General features: G+C 41.8%; 1 long non-coding RNA gene across 15 annotated transcripts in view; it reads left to right on the top strand.

Annotated features, from left to right (window-relative positions):
• Window positions 1–27,271, top strand: part of LOC147374366 (uncharacterized) — a 162,966-nt gene that overhangs the window by 70,239 nt on the left and 65,456 nt on the right. For 12 of the 15 annotated variants that reach the window (XR_015162680.1, XR_015162673.1, XR_015162677.1 and 9 more), the window contains one exon: window positions 10,065–10,161. The exons of 2 other annotated variants lie outside the window; for them this stretch is intronic. This is a non-coding gene — a long non-coding RNA (uncharacterized LOC147374366). Of the gene's footprint in view, window positions 1–10,064; window positions 10,162–14,646; window positions 14,726–27,271 lie in introns of those variants that run through there. One more of the 15 variants, XR_015162684.1, reaches the window with a different exon arrangement.

Genomic DNA, 27,271 nt, shown 5'->3' with positions numbered 1-27,271 from the left:
GCACAACATCTGCAGGCCTGAGGCAGGATTTTATTTGGCTGATATGGTATTATTTAAAAATCTGAATTTCAGTTCATCATAGTTCCTACCGTTCCCTTTTCTTTCCATCTTTATGCTCTGCTCATTCATGCTACCTTCTGGGTATCTGCTGATGGCAGCACTGGGCCCCTGGGTCCTGGCAGTACCAGTGCCTCTGGGCTGTGAGAACCTCACCCCTCTCCATCTCCCTTCCCTGGCTCTCCTTCCCTCCAGATGTTGTCGTTGTCATCACACTGGCTGTTGTCTGCAGCTGGCGGGTCTCACCTGAGATCTTTGGGTCCACTCTGCTGCTCAGGGCACCCAGACCCCCAGGCTTGCCTGGGGTCTGTTGCTGCCTCATCAAACACTTGAGTGTTTATAGCCATGGAGGCCTAGGGTGGCTGAGCTGGAAGTTGAGGGCTGCAGGCCAGGGCTCTTACCCAGGGTTTTAGATTGAAATTAGCATCCAGGATGTTCCAAGCACTTGGTCCCTCCCTTTTTTCTTAATTGGAGTTGGGGAGAAGGGAGCAGGCAAGAAGTGCTTAGAGAATAAGACAGCACAAGGCAGACCCTGGGCACACTCTGAATTTGCTCGGTGATTTCTCTCTTCTCTGTGATCAGTCACCCTCACGGCACATGAGCACCGGAAGACCACAAGCTGGAGGTCCAGCTGAGTCCAGCAGGGGTGATCCACATGGCCGGGGCCACCCAGATTGGCAGCTGAGAGGAGGGCTGCCTGCTGGCCAGTTCTCTCCTGACCCACTTGCCCCTGAGTCACTGTCCAGGGAGCCACTGGCCTTGCTGTGAGCTCTGGCTCTCATGTCATCCTTTCTTGACCTGGGTCTTCATGGACAGGGCTGTGTTCCCAAAAGCCTTGGCCCGAGGCTGTCTGAGAGTTTCCAGCCAGCAAGTGCTGCGGTGTTGGCAGGCCCTCTGGCCAGGAGAGCTGGTGTGTGTGCACAGCAGCAGGTTCTCAGTGGCAGTTGCGAAAAGAACAGGAAAACAGGCCCAGAGATGGAGTGGGGGCACTGAAGGGGTGGGGCTGGGACGGAGGATGTAGCCCCGAATTCCGGGGGGCCCTGAGTGGAGGAGGGGCCTGCCCGAGCACGGAACCACCAGGGCTAGTCTCAGCTGATGCCCTTGACTGTGAGTGAGATGTTGTCAAACGTCCCCTGAATCCAAGTGAAGTAGAGAGGCCCTTCACTCTTCCCTAACTCCTCCACATCTAGGCAGGAGAAATTCCACTTCTGTGTCCAGTGTGCCTACTGGCTGGCCCTCCGGCCCGCCGCTCTCACCGGAAGGGGCCTTGCGGTGCTGTTTGCACCTGCTCGTGTGACAGAGGGCCGGCTGCCGCTCTGAGGTGCTGAGCTTTATGTCTGGGTCTCCGACCTCTCCTCCCTGCATGTCCTCAGCAGCTTTCGCTTTGTCATGCCAATATTGCCAATAGTTAGCAACCAGGATTCGGTACCAGCTACACTGTTAGCACTTCGGATGTATTAGCTCATTTTAAAAAATATTTATTTATTTATTTTTATTTGGTGTGCCGGGTCTTGATGACGGCTGGCAGGATCTTTAGCTGTGATATGTGAGCTCTTAGTTGCAGCGTGTGGGATCTATTAATAGTTCCCTAACCAGAAAACAAACCCAGGCCCCTGTGTTGGGAACACAGGTTTAGCCACTGGATCTCCAGGGAAGTCTCTATTAATTCATTTAGACCTTACACCAGATGTACCTATGACGTATTGTCTCATTTTTACGGGTAAGGATGTGGAGACCCAGAGAGGTTAAGTGACTTGCCCAAGGGTGCACAGGATTTGGAGCTAGATGTTCTGGCTCTAGAGCTCTTAGCCATGGGTTATACCGCCTCTAAAGGTGCTTCACTGGGATACCTTCTTCCTGTCCAGCTTCCTATACCATATTGTGAACAACTTGAAAGGGATTGATTATGTTTTAATCCCCTTTAGATATCAAGATTAACCTAAAGCCCATATAGTAGAAGCTCAAACAAATGTTGGTTGAATGAATGAAAAAAAGCGTTAGTTAAACCATTGTTCCTTGCCCTGCATTTCTTAGACCTAATGTGTCTGACGGGTTGTGAGTACAGGATGGAACTTGCTGGCCTCTTGGGGGTAATGGGCTGGGAGATCACAGTACCCCTCATCAGGGTAGGAACCCTCCAGGCTCCTTCCCTGCTCCCTCGCAGCCCGGCCCTCTGACCCCACCTGCCTGTGTGGTTGTGCATACCTGGAGCGCTGCACATTCCTTGGGAGTCTGCCTGCAGGCTGGTGAGCACACCAGGCACCCATCTGACTCGCCTGGCAGTGGCGGCTGCTTCACCCTGTGACCAGCCGGAAGCCAGGAGGGCAGCAAAGGCATCCCTGTTACGTGCCAGACCACCACCTCGGAGGATTATCTGTGTGCGTTCACCATGTTCTTGACACCCGGGGTACTCAGGAAATCTCTGAACATCCAGTTTTCTGAGGCTAGTGCAATCAGAGGTGCCTAACACTCCCCGCTGTCAGGGAATGAGGGGTCAAGTCTTACAAGGGGAACCTGGAGAAGGCACTCACTACCACACACTTGTCCTCAAAAGGTGGCAAGAGAAATGCTGGAGGCTGAAGCTGAGAAGGGAAAACAGGCGAAACAGTGTTCCTCATGGGACTTCCCTGGTGGTCTAGAGCTTAAGACTCAGAGCTTTCAATGCAGGGAGAACGAATTCAATCCCTCTTTGGAGACCTAGGATCCCACACGCTGCGTGGCAAAAAAAGAAAAAGAATGATCCTCAGATGGTGGTCTCCCAATTAGCAGCAGCAGCTTATCTGGCAACTTGGTAGAAATCCACATTTTTAACCTTTCCCCAGACCTCCCGAGTCAGCCACTGGGACAGGGGCCCAAGAATCTGCGTTTTAACAAACCTCAGGTGATTCTGATACAACCAGTGTTCCTTCTAATCCACCCCATTTGTAGTACCGGTTAAAGCCGTCCGTGAGTAGTTACTGAGCTCTGGACCTTTGTAGAGGGCCAGTCAAGGCCCATCACAGATTGGACATGATCCTTATCTTCCTCTTCCCCACCCCGATGGACACTCTGGACCAAGCAATAAGCAACAAAATACAGAGCCAGTCATTACACTGACCCCAAATCCCTTTTCCATTAGAAAGGAGAATCAGGAGATATGTTTCTAACCCAAGATTCATCAGAGCTGTTGGCCACCAATGATTAGCAAATGAATAATGTGTTAAACTAGTATCCTCTAGTATTTTTCCAGATGGATAAATGCTGTTAACTCATTGGTTAAATCATAGACTATGACTTGCCCCCTCAAAGACTCTCCAACATGTATAGTTATTTAGAAGCAACAACTTGGAAACCTTGGGAATAAAAGATTAAAGAGCACTGCAGTGCATTAGTTAACAAGTGGTGTTATTCCCAGAACCTCCAACAAGGACAACATTCTTCTGAAAAACTTGTTAATTAGACTTTAGAGTGTTAATTTAAAAATCAATACTGCCCTCTCTCTCGGATCATGATTTATGTAAAATCATGTTAGTAAGTATCCTAAGTTTTAACTCCTCTGTTTAAGAGAAATCGTTAATTTACTAAGATTTTAATTCTTCTGGGTGAGGAAAGTTAACATATGGTAGGTTACATCTGCTTTTTGTGTGTAGTACAGAGTCTAATTTCTTTTTAAGCCAGTCTTACTGTCTCTTTTAATGAATTAATTCAGTTTATTTACTTTTAATGACAATTGATAAGCTCATTGTATTCTGCCAACTTACCTTCTGTTTACTTTTACTGGTTTGATCAAGTTAGCATTTATTATTATTTGTTCATTTTTACCTATTCTGTTGAGGTGTAATTGACATATAATAAAGGGTACATTTTAAGGTATACAGTTTGATAAGTTTTGACATATTCATATGTCCATGGAACTATCATGAGAAGTAAGATAAGGCACATAGCCATCACCCCTAAAGTTTCCTGTGCCCTTTCGTAATCTCTTCCTCTCCTTCCTCCCTCACCCACTTCAGTCCTCAGGCAACCGCTGATCAACTTTCTGTCTCTATAGATTAGTTTGCACTTTAAAGAGTTTTATGGAAATAGAATCATAACAGTTTATATTTTTGTTTGACTTCCTTTATCCAGCATTATTATTTTGAGATTCATCGACATTGTTGAGGGTATCAATAGCTCATTCCTTTTTATTGCTGTGCAGTATTATATTGTATGGATAGCCTACAATTGGTTTATCCATTTGCCTCTTCGTGAATATTTGGATCGTTCCTAGTTTTTGCTACTGCAAATCAAGCTGCTGTGAATACTCATGTGTGGTTCTTTGTGTGAATGTCTGCCCTCATTTCTTGGCTAAATGCCTAGGAGGGGAATATGGTCTGGATATAGTCTAAGGGTGTTTAACATTTTGAGAGACTTTTGTGCTGTTTTCTAAAATAGCTGCTCTATTTTACATCCCCACTTTCAGTTCTTTCACACCTCACTAACCTTACTGTGTTCAGTTTTCAAGTATTTAGCCTTGGGAACAGGTGTGTAGTGTTACCTCATTGTTACTCGATGTTGCATTTCCTGAATGCCTAATGATGTTAAGCGTCTTTTTAAAAGCGTGTTTATTTGCGATCTTTATGTCATCTTTGGTGAAGTGTTTATTCAAATTTATCGCCGAGTGTTAATGTTGGTTGTTTTCTTGTTACTGAGTTTTGAGAGTTCATTATATATTCTGAATGTAAGTCCTTTTTTGGATATATGATTTTTAAGCATTTTCTTCCAATCTATGACTGTGTTTTCATTCTTAAGGGCATCTTTCAAAGAGCAAAAGGTTTATTTTTTTTGATGAAGTATGATTTATCAGTTTTTTTTCATTTATTGGAATTGTATACTTACTATTATAGCTAAGAAATCTTTGCCTAACACAAGATTTTTTCCTAGGTTTCCTTCTAGAAGTTTTATAGTTTTAGGTTTATACTTAGGTATATGAACTGTTCTGAGTTAATTCTTAAAGATGATACGATATACGGATCGAAGTCCATTTGGGGGCGTGTGGATGTAGTTGCTCCAGCATCATTTACTGAGAAGATGGTCCGTTCTCGTCTGCATTGCTTTTGCACCGCTGTTGAAAATTGGTTGCCCACAGTGTGGATCTACTTTTGGACTCTGTGCTGTTCCATTGATCTATTTGTCTCCCTTTACATTAATACCACACTGTCTTGATATCTGTGGCTTTATAATAACATCAAAGTCAGATGGCGCTACTCTTTCAACTTTCTTTTCCAAAGTTGTCTATTCTATGCCCTTTGTATTTCCTTATGAACCTAGTCTTTCCCAATTATATATGATGTAATTAATAGGTTTTTCATAGAAATCCTTCATCTAATTAAGAAAGTTCCTTAATATTTTCAGTTTTCTCAGTTTGCTCATCTTATCAGAAAGGAGTTGGATCTTGTCCAGCATTTTTTCTGTTATCTATTGAAATGATCATGTGGATTTTCGTTTTAGTTTGTTAATACAGTGTATTGTATTCATAAAACATTGGTAGATTCTTAAATGTTAAACTGACTTTGCATTTGGGGGATTAACCCCCACACACTGGTCATGATGTGTTATCCTTCTTAAATAGACAGTTGTCTTGTAAAGAGTTAAATAAGAAGAAAAATACTGGACCAACATAGTTATCATTTCCAGTGGTCTTCAATCTTTTGAATGGATCCACATTTTCACTTGACATCATTTCCATTTCTTTCCCTCCTCATTCTTTCATTTCCAAAGGTAAGGACTTTACCTTTTTTTTTTTCAATAGTGTACAACTGCCAATGAGAAGTTTTTGTCACTATTACAGGCCTCAATGTCTTTACTTCACATATATTTTTGAAAGATATTTTCACAGGGTATAGGTGAATTTTTTTCTTTTTGTTCCTTTAAGGTGTTGCTTAATTTTTGGCTAGTTTACATTATTTCTAATATCTTGCTTATTTTTGTTCCTCTGAGTGTAAAGTGTCTATTTTCTCTGTTTGGTTTAACGAGTTTTCCCTTTAACATTGGTTTTCAGAAATTTGATACATTATATGCTTTGGTATAGTTCTATTCATGTCTCTTGGGCTTGTGCAAGGAGTTTGTTGAACTTCTTGGATGTTTTTATAATTTTTATCAAATTTTATAAAATTGAAGCTGTGATTTATGCACGTGTTTTTGCTTATTTGTCTCTTTTCTCTCCTTTGGAAACTCGCTATTTGTGTATTAGGCCTCTTGATGTTTTTGCACAGTTCTTTGATGCTCTGTTTATATTTTAGTCTTTTTCCTGTGTTTTATTTTGGATAACTTCTATTGCTATGTTTTTAAACTCTAATCATTTTCTCATAATATTTAATATGCTTCTAACCTCATTTAGTTTATTTAATTTTTTTAATTGAAGGATAATTGCCTTATGACCAACCTAGGTAGCATATTCAAAAGCAGAGACATTACTTTGCCAACAAAGGTCCATCTAGTCAAGGCTATGGTTTTTCCAGTGGTCATGTGTGGATGTGAGAGTTGGACTGTGAAGAAAGCTGAGCGCCCCAAAATTGATGCTTTTGAACTGTGGTGTTGGAGAAGACTCTTGAGAGTCCCTTTGACTGCAAGGAGATCCAACCAGTCCATTCTGAAGGAGATCAGCCCTGGGATTTCTTTGGAAGGAATGATGCTGAAGCTGAAACTCCAGTACTTTGGCCACCTCATGCAAAGAGTTGACTCATTGGAAAAGACTCTGATGCTGGGAGGGATTGGGGGCAGGAGGAGAAGGGGACGACAGAGGATGAGATGGCTGGATGGCATCACTGACTCGATGGACGTGAGTCTGAGTGAACTCTGGGAGTTGGTGATGGACAGGGAGGCCTGGTGTGCTGCGATTCATGGGGTCTCAAAGAGTCGGACACGACTGAGCGATGAACTGAACTGAACTGCCTTAAAGAATTTTGTGGTTTTCGTCATACATCAACAAGAATCAGCCATAGGTACACCCATGTCCCCCACCCCTGTCTCCCTCCCCATCCCACTGTTACAGAGCCCCTGTCTGAGTTCCCTGAGTCATACAGCAAATTCCCATTGGCTATCTATTTTACATATTAACCTCATTTTGTTTATTTTTTATCACAAATATTATGAGTTTCATCTCTGGAAGTTGCCTCTTTTAAGAATGACTCCCATGTCACTACTTAACATGTTCAATATTTTCTCCAGCTTTGTGGATAAAAATATAGTTACAATAACTATTTTAATGTCATTTTATGATTATTCTAGCATCTGTGTCCATTATGTTTTGAGTTCAATTGTTTTTTTTTCTCCTTGTAGTAGATTGTAGTTTTCTGCTTCTTTGCATGTCTAGTTATTTTTGATTGGATGCTAGATATTATAAATTTTACCTTTTCGGGTACTGGATATTTTTATATCTTTATAAAGATTCTTGAGCTTTGTTCTGGGATGCAGTTAATGCATTTATAACAGTAAAAAAATAAATTTTAAAATTAAAAAGAACAGTTTAATCCTTTCAGGGCTTATTTTCAAGATTTGTTAGGCAGAACCAGAATTGTCTTTATTATAGGATTAATTATTCCTTATTACTGATGCATGATGCTTTTGAGTACCACATATTTGAATTAATAGTGTTTTCCAGTCTAGTTAGCAGGAACAGACACTAATCCTAGGTCTGCAGATAATCTAGGTACTGTTCCTTTAACCCTTTCACGTAGTTCTCACACACATGCTCTAATCAGTACTCTGTTAATTATTCAAGGGAATACTGTACAGATCTCTGGAGTGTGTGCGCTCTCTCACTCTTTCCCTTCCCCAACTCCTCCCATCCCCCAGCAACTTGTGCAGTTCTCTTCTTTGCAATACTCTGCCCTGCGTGAGAAATGTAGCAGGAAGGTCATGAAGACCATGGAAGCTAGACACGATGTAGGTATTATTATCATGTCCATTACACAGCTGAGGAGCAGGTGGACCGGGTCCTCCAGGCTGAGTCATTGTCTAGAGGGACAGGCATCTTTATAAATACTTACAACGCTATAAATGTAGTTGGAACATAAGAATAGTGAGACTGTTTGTTTCTAATGAAGTGGAGACCCCTGACTCCAGATGGAAGGCCAAATGAGCATGGGAACCCCAACGTGGAAATTTTGTTTTCTTTCCTGATAATTATCATAGAACCACAGAATCTTGAGCCTGCTATAGGCATAGCTTGTTTTATTGTGCTTTGCTTCACTGCATTTTTCAGATACTGTGTTTTTCACAAGTTGAAGATTTGTGGCAGGCCTGCATTGAACAAGTTTATCAATACTGTTTTTCCAATAGCATCTGCTCACTTTGTGTTTCTCTGTCACATTTTGGTAATTTTTGCAATGTTTCAAACTTTATCGGTATTATATTTGTTACGATGATGTGTGATCAGAGATCTTTGATGTAACAGTTGTAAAAAGATGATGACTTACTGAAGGTTCAGATGATGGTTAGCATTTTTTAGCAGTAAAGTATTTTTAAATTAAGGTATATACATTTTTTTTTAAGACATAATGCTACTGAACACTTAGTAGACCACAGTATAGTGTAGGCATAACTTTTATATGCATCAGGAAACCAAAAACTCGTGTGACTCACTTTACTGCAATATTTGCCTTATTTGCTTTCCCAGAGGCTCAGACAGTAAAGAATCTGCCTGCAATAGAGACATTATATGGGGAAATAAGAGTAGTGTACACAGTAGATACGGTAAATAAATTCTAACACAGGTTTCTTTCTTAGAGGATTTTTTCAGAATCTTTTGTATGCTAATGTGCTCTGTGAATCTCAGGGGGGGATTGCCTTTGTGGCATTTTCCAAATTTATTCACCCACCCAACTCTCTTTTTTTGATAGGCATATATCCACATCCCAGTCCCTCATGTTCCTCCTCTCCCAGGCCAGCTTTTCAAATGCTTGGGCATATGCTCCAAGTACAGTCTTCTCTAAACTAAACACCTTTCAGCCTTCTGATTAGGTTTTCAGATCTTTCTCCATCTGGTCACTCTTCTCTAGTTTGCCAAGGTCCCTCCTAAAGTGTGCGGTTCACAACACACAAGATAGCCCTGTGGTAGACTTTGGGTTGGTTCCATTGGACACAATTAGAACCCTGGGAGCACTGCCATTCTGTCCTTTTATTTCCGACCTGACCAGGGAGGGGGTGGTTAACTGAGTCTCACCACAGAAATGATGGATGTCAGAGCAAGAGGAGCTTGTGGAATTGGAAGCTGTTCAAGGAACAACTAGAATGATTTTTATTTTTGAAAGTTTGAAATGTCTTAAATAAACAAAGATTTGAAAGTCTATCATGTGCAACACACTATGGAGGGTAGAAGAGATGCAAACCATTAGTCTTTTCATGCAAAGAGCTGATTGTTAAGCTAGGGAGATGGTTAACAGAAAAGGCCCAGAATACATGATAACATCAGCAAATGCCCCATTATGCAGATTAAGTAGGGTGGTAAGGATTCGAGCAAGACTCACTGTTAGCTCTTTTTATGTTTCCTCCACAATACCCTGTGTCAGGAAGGATGAGTAAACATTGCTGGGTGCTGTGCTCAGTCGCTTAGTCGTGTTGGACGTCTTGTGACCCCATGGACTGCAGCCCACCAGGCTCCTCTGTCCATGGGATTCTCCAGGCAAGAATACTGGAGTGGGTTGTCATTTCCTTTTCCAGGGGATCTTCCTGACCCAGGGATCGAACCCAGGTCTCCTTCATTGCAGGCTGGGCTGAAAGAGGTGTGCCTTGCTTTGAAGAGCCTATAGCTTGACGGTGAAGTGAATCTTTGATCCCTGAATACTTTTTCCCAGTGATGTTTTATAGTATTAGAAATGTGTTTTTTGGAAGAAAGTAATGTTTACTCCAAGTCAAAAATCACGTCTTGAACTGCAGTCAGTTTCTAAAAAAGTACTATGTGTAAATGCCAAAACAGAGAAGAAGTATTTTAGAGTACAAAGTATTACTCAGAATAAGCTAAGAAGCACAAATATTTTCTTTTCAAGGCAACTCCCACACCCAAGGCAGGACAGCGTGGTGGCTAAGAGTACAAACTTCGGAGCCAGACCGCCTGGTTTCCACCCCTGTTCTTCTACTTCCTGAGTGAGTAGCCTTGGCTAAGAACTTAACTTCTCATTGCCTGTTTTCTTTTCCTTCCTTCTTTCTTTCTTTTAATATGGGGGCTTACTAAAAAGTGCTTACCTCATTGCATTCATATGAGTTTTAATAAGCTTCTTTATGGAAAGCTGTGAGAACACTTAGGGTATCCCTTTTTATTTACTTATTGCTATAAAACATATCATCCCAACACTTAGCTTAAAACGAGAATCATCATTTCCTTCCTTTCATAGTATCTGTGGATATGGAATTCAGGAGCAGCTTAGGTGGGTGATTCTGGCTCGAGATTTCTCATGAAGTTGCAACAGAAGTCTGCTGGGGCTAAGGTCATCTGAAGGCCTAACTGGGACTTGAGAATCCACTTGAACTCACGTGGCTGGCAAATTGGTGCTGGCTGTTGGTAGGAGGTCTCACTCTGCCTTCACTGGGCGTCTCCACAGGGTCGCTTGAGTGTCCCCACAGCATGACTGCCAGCTTCCCCCAGGCTAAGAGCTCTAGGAGACCAGGATGGAGCCACAGCCTTTTGTGACTTTATGGTCTAACTTTGGAAGTCACCTACTGTCACTTGTTTATTCTACTCTTATTCAGTGGGGAGGGGACTGCAGAATGGTGTGATCACTAGGAGCTGAGCATCAGTGGGGACCATCTTGGAGGCTGGCTGCCACGCCATTCAAGGAAGCGTTGTGTCCTATTGTGTGACTGATATTAGGTATAGGATATTTGGGCTTTCCCGGTGGCACTAGTGGTCAAGAACCCGCCTGCCAGTGCAGGAGACACAAGAGACACGGGTTTGATCCCTGGGTTGGGAAGATCCCCTGGAGGAGGGCATGGCAACCCATTCCAGCTTTCTTGCCTGGAGAATCCCCATGAACAGAGGAGCCTGGGGGCCTGCAGTCCATAGGGTCACCCAGAGTCCGACACAGCTGAAGCGATATAGCACACATGCGTGGGATACATCACTGACTCAATGGACATGAGTTTGAACTCTGGAAGACAGTGAAAGACAGGGAGGCCTGGAGTGCTGCAGTCCATGGGGTCGCAAAGAGGTGGATAGGACTGAGTGACTGAGCAGCAGTAGAGGATACTTAAATACAGAAACTGTTCACATCATGTAGTCCATGTAGATACTCAGCATTGTTCACTGAGAGGAGAGTTTTGTTAACATGACTCTGTTGGTATAACTGTGGCATGTGGAATCAGGGTGAACTGCACTTAAGAAAGCGGAACAAGCATGAAGGATGGGAGACCATCCTGGGTCCACTTTCCCACTGAACTCATGGCTCAGCCCCGCTGGGATGGAACTGACCCAACCAGCATTGAGGCCGTCTATAACGAGGCAGCAAGTGAAGTGTGCTTTAAACAAGTGTCATCACTCTGTGTCCAGCACCACTGTCCCCCACCTCCTTAATATTTTGAAGGAGGGTGTATTTTTATGAGTCATTGGAGAAATTAAGTAAATATTGTCCAGATAGTTGGAATATCTGATTTGGGAAGAGACCCTGAGATTTTTCAGAGGTTGGTCTGTGAGTCAACTCCTGAATCCCTTGAGCTCAGCGATATACATTCCTTGCTCTCCCTCCCCACCCTCGTCCCTGGATGGGCCCAAGAATCAGTATTTTATAAGCATTCCTGGTGATTTTTGTGAACTCTAGAATTTGAGAACCACAGGTTCAAGACTAATTATGGTGTGACATAACACTCAAGGCCATAGTTAAGCGGACTGTAATTTCTAACACATTATCTCGGTTGACCCATATCTTCTCTCCCAAATTCAGATACCAGCTGCCTCTGACTTTCAACTGTGTCCTTCACAGCTTTTCGGGATGTGTACAGGGATTCTCAGACTCAACATGTCCACAGCCAGATGCCTGATCACCTACCTGGCCCTCCTAAGAGCCTTCCCCACCACAATGAATGGCAACTCCATCCTTTCAGTTTGCTCACTCCAGATGCTTCCTGCTTCCTCTCTCTCATGCTTTGTATCCATCCAACTAGCTCAGCTTCAACGTATAGCTGACCCTTGAACAATGTGGCGGTTAGGGGTGCAGGCCCTCTGTGCAGTCAAAAATCCACATTATAACTTTATAGTCAGCTCTCTGTATCTGTGGTTCCATATCCTGGGATCCAACCAACCATGAATCCTGTAGCTCTGTAGTGTTTACCATTGCATATAACGGACCCAAGCAGTTCAAACACACGTTGTTCAAAGGTCAGCAGTGTAGCCACGATTGTTGCACTTCTCACCTCTGCTGCTACAGCCCTGTTCTGGTTGCCATAATCACTCATTTGACTTTATATAATAGGGTTCTAGTGGTTCTTCCTGCTTCTGTCTTTACAGTTGGTCCCTCCTTTTCACCTCTAGGCTGATGCAGTCAGAGTGACTCCATATTCAAAACCACACCATGGATCTCTGTTTTTCAAGTCAGAACCAAAGTCTTTATAGTGGCCTACTCCCCCTGACCTTCTACAGCTTTCCTTGTTTCCTCTGCTCCAGCCACTCTTGACACCCCTGTGAAGCTGGAACACATTAAGGCTGACTCTGCCCCAGGACCTCTGCACTGGTTTTTTTTCCTGCCTGGACCACTGTTCCCTCAGGTATCTGAAGAGCTCCCTCCCTCACCCTCTTTGCTTAAACATTACCTTCCCAGGCAGGTCTACCATGGCCACTCTATTCAAAGTGGCAAGCTTTTACATTCTGGATCTTCTTTACCCATCTCCTCACCCCCTGCCCAGTTTTGTTGAGATATAATTGGCATATATCACTGTAGAAGTTTAAGGTATACAGCATAATGGTTTGACTTACGTATATAGTGAAATGATTAACTCAGTAAGTTTGGATGGCATCATCATCTGATATATCAAAAAGAGAAAATATAAAAAGAGAAAGCAGAAAAAGAAAAAACATTTTTTTCCTTGTGATGAGAGCCCCTAGGATTTCCTCTCAACACCTTTACTGTATGTATGTCGTGTCATACGGCAGTGTTAACTGTAGCCATCATGCTGCACATCCCTGCCTCTGCCCACCCAGCACTTATCTATCTTGTAAACTGGAAACTTGTACTTTGACCACCTTTTCCAATTCTCCCTTCCCCTGCCTCCAGAGTCTGGTGATGACAGACTCTGTCTTTTTCTATGAGTCTGAGTTTTTGCTTTTGTTTTTTCATTTTTAGATTCCACATATAAATGAGATCATATGGTATTTGTCTTTCTCTGCCCAATTTATTTCATCTAGCATAATGCCCTCAACGTCCATCCATATTGTAGCAGATGGTAGGGGCCCCTCATTTTTAATGGCTGAATAATATTCCATTATGTGTGTATATATATCATGTTTTCTTGATCCATTCATATGTCAGTAGATGTTTCCATGCCTTGACTCTTAAATATTGCTGCTGTGAACATGGTGATGCAGATATCTTTTGGGTTAGTGTTTTCATTTCCTTTGGAAATAGTCCCAGAGGTGGAATTGCTGCATCGTATGGCACTTCTGTGTTTAACTATTTTTGAGGAACCTCTTCATTGTTTTCCATAATGGCTGCAGCAGTTTACATTCCCACCAACAGTGCACAAGAGTTTCCAGCATTTATCTCATGTCTTTTTGATGGTAGCCACTGTAAACAGCTACCAAATGGCAGAACCAAGATCTGAACTAAAGCTGTGAGTTCAAAGGTTTTGTGTTTCGCCAGTGCCTGTTGCTTCATAGTGGAGATAATCCTGACGGTTCTTAACCTCTGTCCTATGCCCCTTTAAAAGTCCGTTTACAAGCTTACAGCTGTGGCTCATGCACTATTTGTTTTTAGAAAGGTTTATTTTGATTTCTACTAATATTACATCACTGTTTATTTAGCTCAAGGTTTCTGTTGGCACTTGCAGGAGTGTGTGCCCTTTACCCTTGTGCATTTCTGAGATTTGAGACTATCGATTTCTTGGCACTGCAGGTTTTATTTAAGGCTGCTGGAAGGAATCCTTCCTGTGACTTCCTCTTCCTCCCTTTTTCCATTGGACTTTCACGACTCTCTAGGGGTCCCTCTGAAGACAGTCAGCACGGACTGCTTTATAGTGTTCTATTTAATTCAAGACCACAGATTTCTTAAGTTTTTCTGCCCTTGGCTCCGAGGGCAGAGAGGATAAAGACATGGTTCTTGCCTCCTCAGGTTCATGGTGGAGCTGGGGAGAATGATGGAAAATGACACGACAATAGAGACAGCATCTCCAGGGCTGGTGGGCAGGAGATGCGAGGGGCTGCAGGGGGAGGCAGGTGGGAGTAGGGACAACTTCCTGGGTGGGAGTGGGGTAGGGTGGGGGATGACGTGCAGGGTGCAGGTGGGAAGTGAAAAGCAGCAGCAGTTCTGGCAGCAAAGAGAGCTGGAGCTAGGGCTGGGCGCAGTCACGTGATTTATCTGGGGATGCTAGAGAACTCTGTGTGGGCTGGGCATGCTGCAATGATTGGATTCCAGCTGTGACGAGTCCAGGATGAATGAAGAGGGAGAACTCTGTAACCCTATGGAAGATTGTGAAGGAGGGGATTCACGACCTGCTTCAGATTATGGTCTGCTGGTTGAAGCGGTGGTTGGGGTGTATGTAGGGCAGTAGGCAGGGTGGGAGGGGGTAGGGGTGGGGGGGAAGTGGGAGTGAGGGGGTAGGGAGAGGGGTGGGTATAAGGCCCCATTGTTCTGTCTAATCCACTTTTCTGGAAGGAAACCTTTGCAACATAGCAGACCATGTCTCACTTAGCCTTGTGTGCCTGGCAGTGCTCTGCTCAGAGTAGACAATCAGTAAATACACAGTGAAAAAAGGTCTGTTTACACACACATATACACCCCAATTTATATTTCTCTCACTTTTTTCCCCCTTTTAAGTAGGGCAGTTAGGAATAGATGCAGACACCAGGAGGAAGTTCTCTGATCTCACGCTGAACTGCAGGTTGGCACGTGACGGGGCTGTAGGCTTCAGTTTCTTTGTACATTGATACGCTCATTGTGAGATGAAAGCGTTTCCTCTTCTTCCTTTTTCATGGGTTTTATCAACATTTTGACTGCTCTGAGCATCTTCCTCATCAGAATAAAATGCATTTGGTATGGAGCTAATAGTAGGATATTTGGGGGTGGATTAACATGGAGATCTTAATGGCTAGCTATTTGGGTTACCAGTGCTACTGCCTGCGTAGAGGTTAAAGGGAAAAAGTAACAAAGCTTCCTTTCCTTTCATCTCAAATCTTCTTTTAATTTTCTTAGGCATACATCAGTTCATAAATTCAAATAGAAAAAATGTATTTGCTTTAAAGAAAAATAGAAGGAAAAAAAGAAAGATACCTACCACTACTGTTTTGAGGATTGGAAATAACGATTTTTTTCTTGACTTAATTAATATTCATTTTCTAATAGAAGTGTGAATGCTTACCTACCACGTTCTGTTGATGTTTGTGGATTTATTTTTAGAGAGTGGGAGAGAAAGAGAGGAAGAGAGACTGAGAGATCGTCAGACAAAATTTAGCTCATTGTCCACATTAGAGACTGTTGAGACGTAGAATAAAAATTAACTTGAAGCAAACATATCCACAAAATGCCTAAAGACTTGACCTGGCACTTGGAAGTAAAGTTTAGCTTCTTAATCCATGTGAAAAAAGTTATCTATTTCCTATTCTTTTGGCCTCATTTCCTATAGCACACACACTGATTAACTGATGGTTGCGGTGGAATTCTGTCCTTCTATTCAGCTTCTCCCGAGAGATTCTTAACCATTTAAAGCAGATTAAAACTTAAATCTGCTCTAGTCAATGGAGAAACTGCTTTATAGATCTATATTATGCTCTATATTTATTCTAGTAAGTCCTCATTCATCCTGGGAAAATGATGAGGTCTTACATTGCTGCATTGTTTAATTGTTTACAAAGCATGTTTCATTCATTACCCTCTGGAGACCTTTCTACTTTAAAAGAGAGACATTTTTATCTGGTTTTACAGTTAAGAAACCTAAGATTCTGATATTTCTTGAGATCACTTGGCTAGCACTTCGTGGAGTCATGCCAATACCATTATAATCTGACTCCTGTGTCAGGGTTTGCTCCAAAAAAAAAAAAAAAAAGAAGAAGAAGGAATGTAAAGACAAAAAGGACTAACTAGAAAACTGTTACCTGTGAATCTTAGTAGGGAAAGCAGTTGTGTTCTGATTTCTAAATTCTTGATTCAAGTGGAAATTGAAGTGAAAAGTATAAAGTTTAAAATAATCCACTAACATTTATTGACTACTGTGCTAGGCATTGAAAAGCCCATGCGTTACCTCATTTAATTCTCCTGACAATCCTAAGAAGTGGAGAAATATAATCACTTCTGATTTTCTAGGTGAAGAAAGGGTTGAGAGAAAAGTAACGAAAATGAATGTTTATTGAGTGTTTCCTCTGTGTAGTCATAGTGCTATATGTTTTACACGTAACTTCTCATTTGTTCCTTAAACCTGTGAAGGAGAAACCCATTTCACAGATGGCATGACCGAGGCACAGGGAAGTGGCGTATCTTGTCCAGGTTCACATAGCTGTTAAGAAGCAGAGCTGGGATCTGAACCCAAGTAGTACTCTGTCTGGAGTCTGGGCACTTCCTACCTAACTGATGCTGCAGGCCAGTCTTTTCTCCTTGGGTTTTGGTCAAAGCTCGGGAAGATAAGTGATCATTTGTGGTGCTCAGGGCTCTTGAGCACGTGGGAGCAGCATCATACCTTCTTGGACAAGCTGGTAAAGAGCCACCTTTTCCTACAAGAAAAGGAAGAACTTAATAGGAGTTTTTATAAGGACTTTGATGTGGGGAGAGTCTATCTGAAAATACTGCATTATTGGGGCTTGAGCAGTAAATATGCTTACAAGTTTTTTACTGTAAGGCAGGGGTTTGGACAAGTTAGAAGTGTGTTTACTGAGTCTGAAGAGAGAACAAGGTTAGGTTAAGTAGCTATTAATAACAGTTGACGATAAGCAAAAGACAACTCCAGGACTGTGGTTGTCACAGTCTCTTAATTAGATCATCAGGCTAATACTTACTACTTGCTTATTTTATATTGTTTGTTACTGGTTTCAAGTGTACAGGATTGGATCAATCATAATCCTGTTTTATAGCATATGACATTGGTCCTTGCAACTTGTTTATACTGATCACTATTTTAAAAGCATAGTTAAGTGAGAATGTATTCTAATATATGCTTCTGGGTACTCTGGACCCAGAGCTACAGCTCTGGCATGTGGTTTATCTGTGGAATCTTTTCCCACAATCTGGACATAAAACCTGGGAGGAAATGGCTTAGGAGAATCTGCTCTGAAACCCAGAGCTTGGGGGCAATGACCTTGCTATGGATAAGACGCTTCTCTCCTTCCCACCAGGGGTTAAGGTTTCAGGGTAGGGTCAGCCAGGGGCTTGATGAGGAAAGAGTATTCAAGACATTCTCTCCAAATTCCAAGGAGATAAAACAAACAAGTGGTCATTTTCCAGGAAAATTGAGGCCATGTTTCCAGTGCCCTGAGAATCCTCATACTCACCATTCCTCTGCCAATGAAAAAAGTTGCTCACACCCTCAACCCTTTGCCTTGGGAGGGTCAGCTGGGGTGAGGCCAACACAGCTGCTTCTAGAGGGAAAGCGGGGAAATTGCACCTTGCGGGGCCGGGTTGGAAGTCCCTGAACCAGGCGTTTACAAGGAACAGTTGAGGTTGCCTGGAAGAGAAAACTCTTTGCATCTAAGAAGACTTGCATGCTTGTCTTTCTTCCTCATCACAACTTCTTTCTGTCTCTATGGAAACTGTATTTGTTCCAACTTTCCTACCCCCCAAATGAATTTTAATTGTGATACCAGAGCGGGGCATTTTGTGTTTCTAGGGCTTGGACTCATTGTGAAGACTGTTCCTCCACCCAGGGCACTGGTGTTCGTTTTCTTTTTTTCTGGTTATTTGTATCTAGTTCGCCAACACACTGCAGTGATCGAGAGCACGAACTCTGTAGTTGTGTTGACCGGTTCCAAGTTCCAACTCCAACATTTACTGGCACACTGAAAAAACAAATTTGGAGAAATATTTAAAATTTCTAAATATTAGTCTTTTTTCCCTGAGATAATGGAAACTGCCTCATAAAGTTGTCATGTGGATTAATTAAAGCATCCTTTGTAATTCACTTTGCACAGCTGTCAGAACATAGTAGGTCCTTAGTAAATGCTAGTTGCAGAGGCTGTCCATGAAACGCAGGTCTTCATAGACTTGTACTTTATTTCTCCTGGCTGGATGCCTCTAAGTAAGATTTCTGGGCTCAAGAGTATGTGCATTATACATTTAAAATCACAGTACCTGATTACTATCTCAAAAGTCTGCAGCAATTTATAGTCCTATTATAAGTGAACAGAAATGGCTGTCTTCCCCAAACCTTACCAACATGGGGAAATGAGGAATCCTCTCAATTTTGACTAATTTGATGGTTGGAAACAATTTCTTATTATTTGCGTTTTCCTGATCTGTAAAGAGACAGTGAATCTATACATAGATTTATTGGCCATTTTCAGATTCTCAGTCTGAACAGTCTATGTCTCTTCAGAGCCTTTATCTATGAGATTTTACAAATATTTGCTATTTTGAACAAATATTACGAATTTATAAGAAGCCTCCATGAATTAAGGATATTATCTATGTTGAAAACGTTTCTCTCATCCTTTTGTCTTTGTGATCTTTTGCTACCCTGCTATTTACATATTTTATAGGGAGCGATGTAACTATTTTCCTTTTATGTCTCTGGGTCTTCTCTTATTTATCAAAGATTTTGAATGTCCTGTATATCGTAGAATCATACTCCTGTTCTCATTTCACTACAGCAATGGCTTTCAATTTTCTGTGGGCATCAGAATTACTTATAAAGTGCTATAAAACTGTTTTTTTGGGTGCGATGATAGGATTTCCAGAGGTGGAACTTAGATGCATGTTTATGAAAAAGAGAGTCTTATTTTGAAAAATGAATCCTGCTGAAAAGTAGGTTCTTTTTCCTCCCATCCCCATCCCAAAAGTAGGTTCTTAAATTGGCAAAATGTTGATATAGTTTTGAAATTGAAATTGAATTGGGATCCAGTAGGTGGCCCCCAGGATGTGCCTCAATGGCATAGTAATAATTTTGAATTAAAGTTATGTAAGAAATGGCCAATGTGAAAGGGACAGTCTGACCTTTTGTCTCCTCCAAAGCAGAAAGTCAATCTCTCACGTGAAAGGTGTACTCTCCACACTTGGAAGTAGAAAGACACCCTTATTGCCAGAGGTGGGGAATTTGGGCCCAGAGCTTGTGTAAATAAAGCTTGTAACTTCTTTTATTTACTACCCTGGCTCAAACTGTCTAGATTCTTCACTAATTGATCACTCCAAACCTGAGTTTCTTTGCGGTGTCATTTCCTCACGAATTTATTGTTTCTTTGTCTAAAAAGTATAAAAGCTGCCTGCCTTCCCCTTAGGCCCCATTTCTATGAGACCTCTGTGCACATAATTAAAATTAGTTTCTTTTCCCTTAATCTGTCTTGTGCCAATTTTATTAATTCAGCCACAGGAACTCAAGTGGTGGGAGTAAGTTTCCTCCTCCTAACACTACAGATGGAATGTTTGTGTCTACCCCAAATTCATGTGTTGAAATCTTAACACCCTGAAGGATATTGGGCCTTTGAAGGTGATTAAGTGATGGGGGTGGAGTCCTTCTGAATGGGCTTAGTGCCCTTAAAAGAAACCACACGGAGCTCCCCAGTCCCTTCTCTTCCCCTGTGTGTGGTTACAGTGAGAAGAATGTCTGTGTACCAGGAAGAGGACTTTCACCTGAACTCAACCATTCCTGCACCTTGATCTTGACCTGTAGCTGTGAGAAATACATTTCTGTTGTTAGTAAGCCACCCAGTCCATGCTCTTCTGTTATACGAGCACAGGCACACTAAGACATTAGGTGACAGGCACATTCATTATCTGTTCTTATCTTTGAATATGTTTGAAAATTTATATAAGTGGTAGCCTTAAAAGTTTTGATAGCATGCAAAGCTCATCAAGGTTGCTGTCCTCATCAGTTGGCTGAGCAGCAGAGATGGTAACTTGACTTGCAAGTTCAGCTAGGAAGCAATGTGGACTCATCATGGTGGTGTTGTGCAATAGGGCATTCGCCCGCGGGGGAGCTGAGCCAGAGCCTGAGCAGCCGGCCAGGGCTGTGCTGGGTCCTTGGACCCTGAACAGCATGGCCTCCTTTTCCCAGTTGCTTCATGGCTTTGCCCTCAATTCTGTAGGACTCTGTGAAGAGGCAGGAGTAGATATTTCTGTTGGGGAGGCAAGTGAAAAATGGAAATCAGTCTTTAAATCTCTCTCTGGGAAAACAGCAGTAAGTGGCAGGAGTAGAAGTATTCCTATTTCCCATCAGATTTTTAAAAAGATTTATTTATTTGGCTGCACTGGGTCTTAGTTGAGGCATGTGGAATCTAGTTCCCAGGGATTAAATCTGACCAGGGATTAAACCTGGGTCCCTTGCATTGGGAGTGCAGAGTCTTAACCCCTGCACCACCAGGGAAGTCCCTTCCCATCAGACTGGCTTCTCTCTCCCCGCCTCCATTAAAAATCTTTGGTCAGTCCTCTTATACTCACTCTAAATCTTCCAGTTTCACCTCTCTCTTTTGTATCCCCAGCATGACACTCTTTTCCTAGTCATGGTAACTTCTTGGTCTTGACTATTTGCTTACTTCTGCAAATCTGCAATCAAGTATTAGGAACAGTATTAAAATAGAGGTCCTATTCCAGTGACCCTCAGAGCCCCATATAGTATCTGTTATTAACAGGATGCACAGTTGAAGGAGGATAAACATAAAACACTACAGTCAACCTGAGATAACCTCACCCAAACTTTCCCAATCCCTAGTCCTCACTCTTAGAAAATACCACTACTCAAAACACAGCTCAAGGGAAGCCCAGGGCAAACTGGCTCTCCATCTGTCAACATATAGGCATGAAGATAACCAGTTAATTAAAGAGGAACTATTGGTGCAAAGGAGGAGTTGAACTGTGAACAAGCAGAACAACTTCCCTCTAGGGGAAAAGGGGGTAGTACTGGGGAGAACTTTTGAGACGGTCTCAGTAGAGATTGGAGAGATCCAAGAGGACATGATATCCGTACATTGAAAACAAGTTGCCATTTAAAGGAATAATCAGAAAACTAGAATTGTTGCCATTGAAATCTTGACAATATGATTATCAAAATTAATTTCAGGGACTTCCCTGGAGGTCCACTGGTTTAGACTGTGTGCTTCCACTGCAGGGGGTATGGGTTCCATCTAAGACCCCACGGGGTTTCATGGTGTGGGCAAAAAAAATTAATTTCAAAATTCCACAGAAGTCTGAAAAAAATAGATGCAGCCAAGGACTGAATTAGAAATTTGGAAAATAAATTAAAAAAAAGAAATCTTTTGAAACTTAGAGACATGATGTCAAAAGAGAGGGGAAAAGTGGTTGGGAAAAGATCTAAGCAGTTCACTTTTGAGGGAAAGAGAATATGGAGAGAGGCTGTGACTTTTCTCAAAAGAGAGAAATGACTTGGTCTTCAGATTGAAAAGGGCCCATCTCAGTACATATTGTGACATTTTTGCCCTGTAAGAATAAAAGGAATATTCTTAAAGTTTTCAGAAAGAAAACATAAAATTGCCTGACTAAAGTCACACTGGATCAGAAAACTCCAAACAGCAACAGTGCATGTTGAAGGACGAAGCACCAAGTTCCAGGTTCTGAGGGAAATGATTTGAACACATAAATATACACCAGCTAGGCTAAGCCTAAAAATACCTGCAGACACAGATAAGGCCTCGGCAAGATCATCTTGTCTGTACTTTTTCTAGAAGAGTTACTCAGAGCTGTGCTAGAGCCAAGCAGAAAACGAACCCAGGAAAGAGAAAAACATGGGCTCCAAGGAACCAGTCTAGGACAGTGACAGTATGTCCTAGGATGAAGACAGTTGCTCCACAGCCTAGCGTAGTGAGTTCAAATTAGAACAGGAAGTCAGAGGGCTCCATGGAAAATGTTTTCAGGAAGAAAGTGGGTAACATCTTGCAAGATCTTGTGATTAGGATCTAGACATGTCACCACAGCCTGCTATCAGTGAGATGGTGGCATGAGTCTTTTTTTTCCTCCCCCAACAAGATAAAAAATGGCCCCTAGATATTCTGGAAAATATAAGGAAACCCTCTACAGGGAAGTCATGGTCTGAATGTGAAACAAGTCAGCTTTGAGCTGTTAGTGGTATATGAGAACTAGTGACAGGCCCTCTGAACTAAATACAACCTTTTTGGACTTGTAATGGGTACTTGGTATATGTATTTGCCTCTGTTGAGTGTGCTTCTTTATTCATGAAAGTGGCTTGTCATTTTTATAGCATATTTTCTTTGTATATTAGCTTTTCCCTAATATTTTTTGGAAGAATAATCACCTAGACAATAAACTTAGGTATAAATTTTGTTCTCATTCTTTCTCTCTTGCCCTGTCAAAAAAAAAAAAAAAAAAAAGAAATAGATTTTGTAGTTTTTAACACAGTAATGGTGTCTTTGAATTTTACATTTTTCCAGTCTCATGTCAAACATATTTATTGTCTATCTTTTAAATTTTTATTTTAAATAAATTTGTATTGGTGTATGGTTGATTTATAATGTGTTTCTGCTGTACATCAAAGTGAATCAGTTATATGTGTACATATATGTATATACACTCTTTTTTAGATTCTATTCCCATATAGGTCATTACATAGTATTGAATAGAGTTCCCTGCACTATATAATAGGGAATTATTAATTATCTATTTTATATATAGCAGTGTGGGTATGTCAGTCCCAATCTCCCAGTTTATCTTCTTCCCGTATTCCCCATTGGTAACTAGAACTTTGTTTTCTATATCTGTGACTCTATTTCTTTTTTGTAAATAGGTCTACTTGTACCATTTTTTTAGATTCCCACATATAAAGGATACATTTGTCTTTCTCTGTCTGACTTACTTCACTTAGTATGGCAATCTCTAAGTCCATCCATGGCATGGAAAATGGCATTGTTACATTCTTTTCTATGACTGAATAATATTCCATGTTTTGGTGTGTGTATCCCACACCTTTTTTATCCATTCTTCCGTCAGTGGACTTTTAGGTTGCTTCCACGTCCTGGCTGTTGTAAGGAGTGCTGCAGTGAACATTGGGATAAATGTATCTTTTTGAATTATGGTTTTCTCTGGATATATGCCCAGGAGTGGGACTGCTGGATCATATGGTAACTCTATTTTTATTTATTTATTAATTTTTAAAGGAATCTCCATCCTCTTCTCCATAGTGGCTGTTGCCAATTTACATTTTCACCAACAGCGTAGGTGTGCCCCCTCAGTCGTGTCCGACTCTTTGCAACCCTGTGGACTGTAGCCAGCCAAGCTCCTCTGTCCATGGGATTTTTCCAGGCAAGGACACTGGAGTGGGTTGCCATTTCCTCCTCTAGGGGAAATTCCTGACCCAGGGATCACACCTGTGTCTCCTGCATTGGCAGGCGGATTCTTTACCCCTGCGCTACCGAGGAGGCCCAACAGGAGGGGTTCCCTTTTCTCTATATCCTCTCTAGAATCTTTGGTTTATAGATTTTTTTATGATAACCATTCTGTATGGTGTGAGGTGATACCTCACTATAGTTTTGAATTGCATTCCTCTAATAATTAGTGATGTAAGCATCTTTTCATGTGCCTCTTGGCAATCTGTATGCTTTCTTTAGAGAAGTGTCTGTTTAGATCTTGTGCCCATTTTTTGATTGAGTTGTTTATTTTTTGATATTGAACTGAATGAGCCGTTTGTATATTTTGGAGACTAAAATATAACCTTGTCGGTTGTTTGGTTTGCAAATATTTTCTCCCATTATGAGGGGTGTCTTTTTGTTTTGTTTATGGTTTACTTTGTTGTGCAAAAACTTTTAAGTTTAATTAAACCACATGTTTATTTTTGTTTTTATTTTCATTACTCTAGGAGGTGGATCAACAGAGATCTTGCTGTGATTTATGCCAGAGAGTGTTCTGCTTATGTCTTCCTCTAAGAGTTTTATAGTATCTCGTCTTACAGTTAGGCCTTTAATCCATTTTGAGTTTATTTTTGTGTATAATGTTAGAGAATGTTCTGATTTCATTCATTCCTTGTAGCTGTCCAGTTTTCCCAGCACCACTTACTGAAGAAACTGGCTTCACTGTATATTCACGCCTCCTTTGTCATGTATTGGGTGACCATCTGTACGTGGGTTTATTTCTGGATGTTCTGTCCTCTTACATTGATTTATATTTCTGTTTTTGTGCCAGTGCCATACTGTTTTGATGACTGTAGCTTGACTTTTGATGACTTGTAGTATAGTCTGAAGTTAGGGAGCCTGAAGATTTTGAATTGTGATTAGACAGTCTTTTAAGCTCAGCATCTGGAAACTTAAACTTACGGCCATTAAGAAGCATAAGCTTGAAAAAAATACCCATTAACTTTAAAATGAAAGCCTCATATTTTGTAATCATTTTGAAGAGTTCCTTAGTAACCAATAGGTCTTGTTTTGAGGAAATATATAGATGCATATAAAGGTCAATCACTCCTCTAGTTTCACTTCACCTTTTTCCTGCTAAATCCAAGTAAAATGAGATAATTTTTTAGAAATTTTGTTTTTTTAATTGCAGTATAATTGACATACAGCATTTCATTAGTTTCAGGTATACAACAAAATGATTCCACATCAAAGAAAATTTAAAGCAGTTATCTCTCGATTATGGGTTTAGAATGATGTGTGTGTGTGTGTATAGTTTCTTTCTTGACACTCCACTTTCCACTACTCATTGCTTTCCTATTTATAAACTCATTTTTTGAAGGAACTCCCCTATTTACTGATAGCAGGAAGTTTTCACATTGAATGTACCTACCTACAAGATTTTAGTTTCTCAAGGACCAGGCTTGGCCTCTGCCCTGTTCCTGTTTCTCTGGTCTGGCTCACTCAGCCTCGGTTTGCCCCCACTAGGTCCTGGAGGGCACCCTGGGCAGATGAGAGCTCTTGGCCCTGTGCCCCTCGCTCTCTGCACTCTCACAGGCACCCTACATGGGGTGAGGGAACAGAGAGCGAGGCAGCCAGTCCAGGTACGCGTGGTGACCAGAGCCCGTGTTGCAAGAGCTTGGAGCTCTCTGTACCAATCATTAGACTTTCAAAGTTGCATAAAGTATATATCAGAAGCCCAAATACTAATGTGAAATCAGCACAGAAAACAAAGTAATCAATCAATAAAATAGTCGGGGGCAAACAGACTAAACTCAGAGGTTCTTCTCATGATTAAGTATTTGTGGGGACAAGACATTTTTGGAGAAGTGAATCAGCTCATTTATTTGTGGAAATTTGAGGAATTGTCACAAGGGCCTGAAAGGATAATGAACTTAGGAAGCTCTCAAATGTTGGTATCACCATGGAAAAGCCTTTCATGGAAAGGAGAGAGAAAAGCACAAAATTTGTTTCCTCCCCTTAAACTATAGATTCTTCTCCTTGCCATGCTTTCCTGCAGACAAGGAAGGTCTCTAGGAGAGAGGGTGAGCATAGAAAGAGGAAAAAATGCAGAGAGGACATGGGAGCTTGTCATGAGGATGGAACCCCAAGAGGCAATGGGTACGTCACCCTGGACCATGAGTCACAGTGTGACGCATAGGTCTGTGGGTCAATTTCTTTTCTTTGCCCCTAGATCTTGGCATTATCTTGACTTTCATCTCTATGTTCTGCTTGTTGCATTTATACTTCAAAGAGGGAAGGCCGTTTTAACATCTTCATAGCATCTACATGCTTGTTGGAAGGCAAAGTCATTAGAATGCATCTACAGCCCAAACTGGGCTTCTCTGGTGGCTCAGATGATGAAGAATCTGCCTGCAATGCAGGAGACCCTAGTTCCATCCCTGGATTGGGAAGATCCTCTGGAGAAAGGAATGGCTACCCACTCCAGTATTCTTGCCTGGAGAATTCCATGGTCAGAGGAGCCTGGTGAGCTATGGTCCATGAGTTGCAGAGTCAGACATGGCTAAGTGACTAACACTTGCACCTTTTCACCTTTTTGGTAAATATTTTTGAGAGAATACTGTTGAGTCATATGTAATTGCCATTTTTAAAGTCCTCCCTGCCCCGCCACCAAAGTCATACATTAGCAGTTTTATACTGTTCAATCTAATAATTTTGCCTTAGAAATTATTTGGCTGTAAGTGCTGCATTTAATTTACCATTAATTGGAACTCCCTGGTGGTCTAGGGACTAGGACTTGGCACTTTCACTGCAGTGGCCTGGGTTCGATCCCTGGTTGGGGAACTAGGATCCTCCAAGCCAAAAAATAAAAACACCATAATTTATCGTTATCGACAATTTCTCTGCAATGACTACATATAGGCTGGGGATGTACATAAAGTGAGAACTTTTTACCTATGAATTATTACTAGAGGTACTGACACTTGAGATGCTCATGAATATGAAAGGGAGTAATGAATGGAGTTGAGTTAATGTGGCATGGGTAAACCATTCTTTAAACATTTATTAACCAAAACCTCCTCGTTGTTGTTTTTATTTTGGTTGGCTCCTGGGGGCAGGCTGATGGGCGGTTTGTGTGCAGGAGGTTTATTAGAGGGGCTACTGGGGAAGGAACCACACTGGGCAGAGGGAGGGCCAGGCTGCAGATAGTCACAACTGGCCTCAGCAGCTGCACAGAGAGCTTGGAGCAAGGATGGTCTTCACGCTGGCCAGTTTGGGGCCCCGGTTTCTGGATGCAGGCTGCCATCTGCCCTGGGAAGGGACTGTGCAAAGGGCTGGCAGCTCTCAGCTGCCAGCCAACACACCCTGCTGTCCTAACACAAGGATCTGGGAAGAAAAGTCTAAGCGTTTATGAGACTGCCAATATTTTTAAGGTTTTCTTGTAGCACCCTAGCACTGGGCCTGGGGTGGGCAGAGGGACCCATGGCCTGTGTAAAGAGCTGATGGGATTGAGGCTTTTAAATAGACTTTTGGCTTTTAGGGAGAGAAAGGCTTAAACAGACTTAAGAGGGAAAGGAAGGGCATTGGGCAAGACTTGCCAGC

The sequence above is a fragment of the Bos grunniens genome, chromosome 4 (assembly GCF_055505025.1).
Source record: "Bos grunniens cultivar Pamir isolate PY7600 chromosome 4, Bosgru_T2T1.0, whole genome shotgun sequence".
NCBI lineage: Eukaryota > Metazoa > Chordata > Mammalia > Artiodactyla > Bovidae > Bos > Bos grunniens.
Note: the sequence above shows the minus strand (reverse complement) of the source record. Positions and strands in the feature narration are given on the sequence as shown.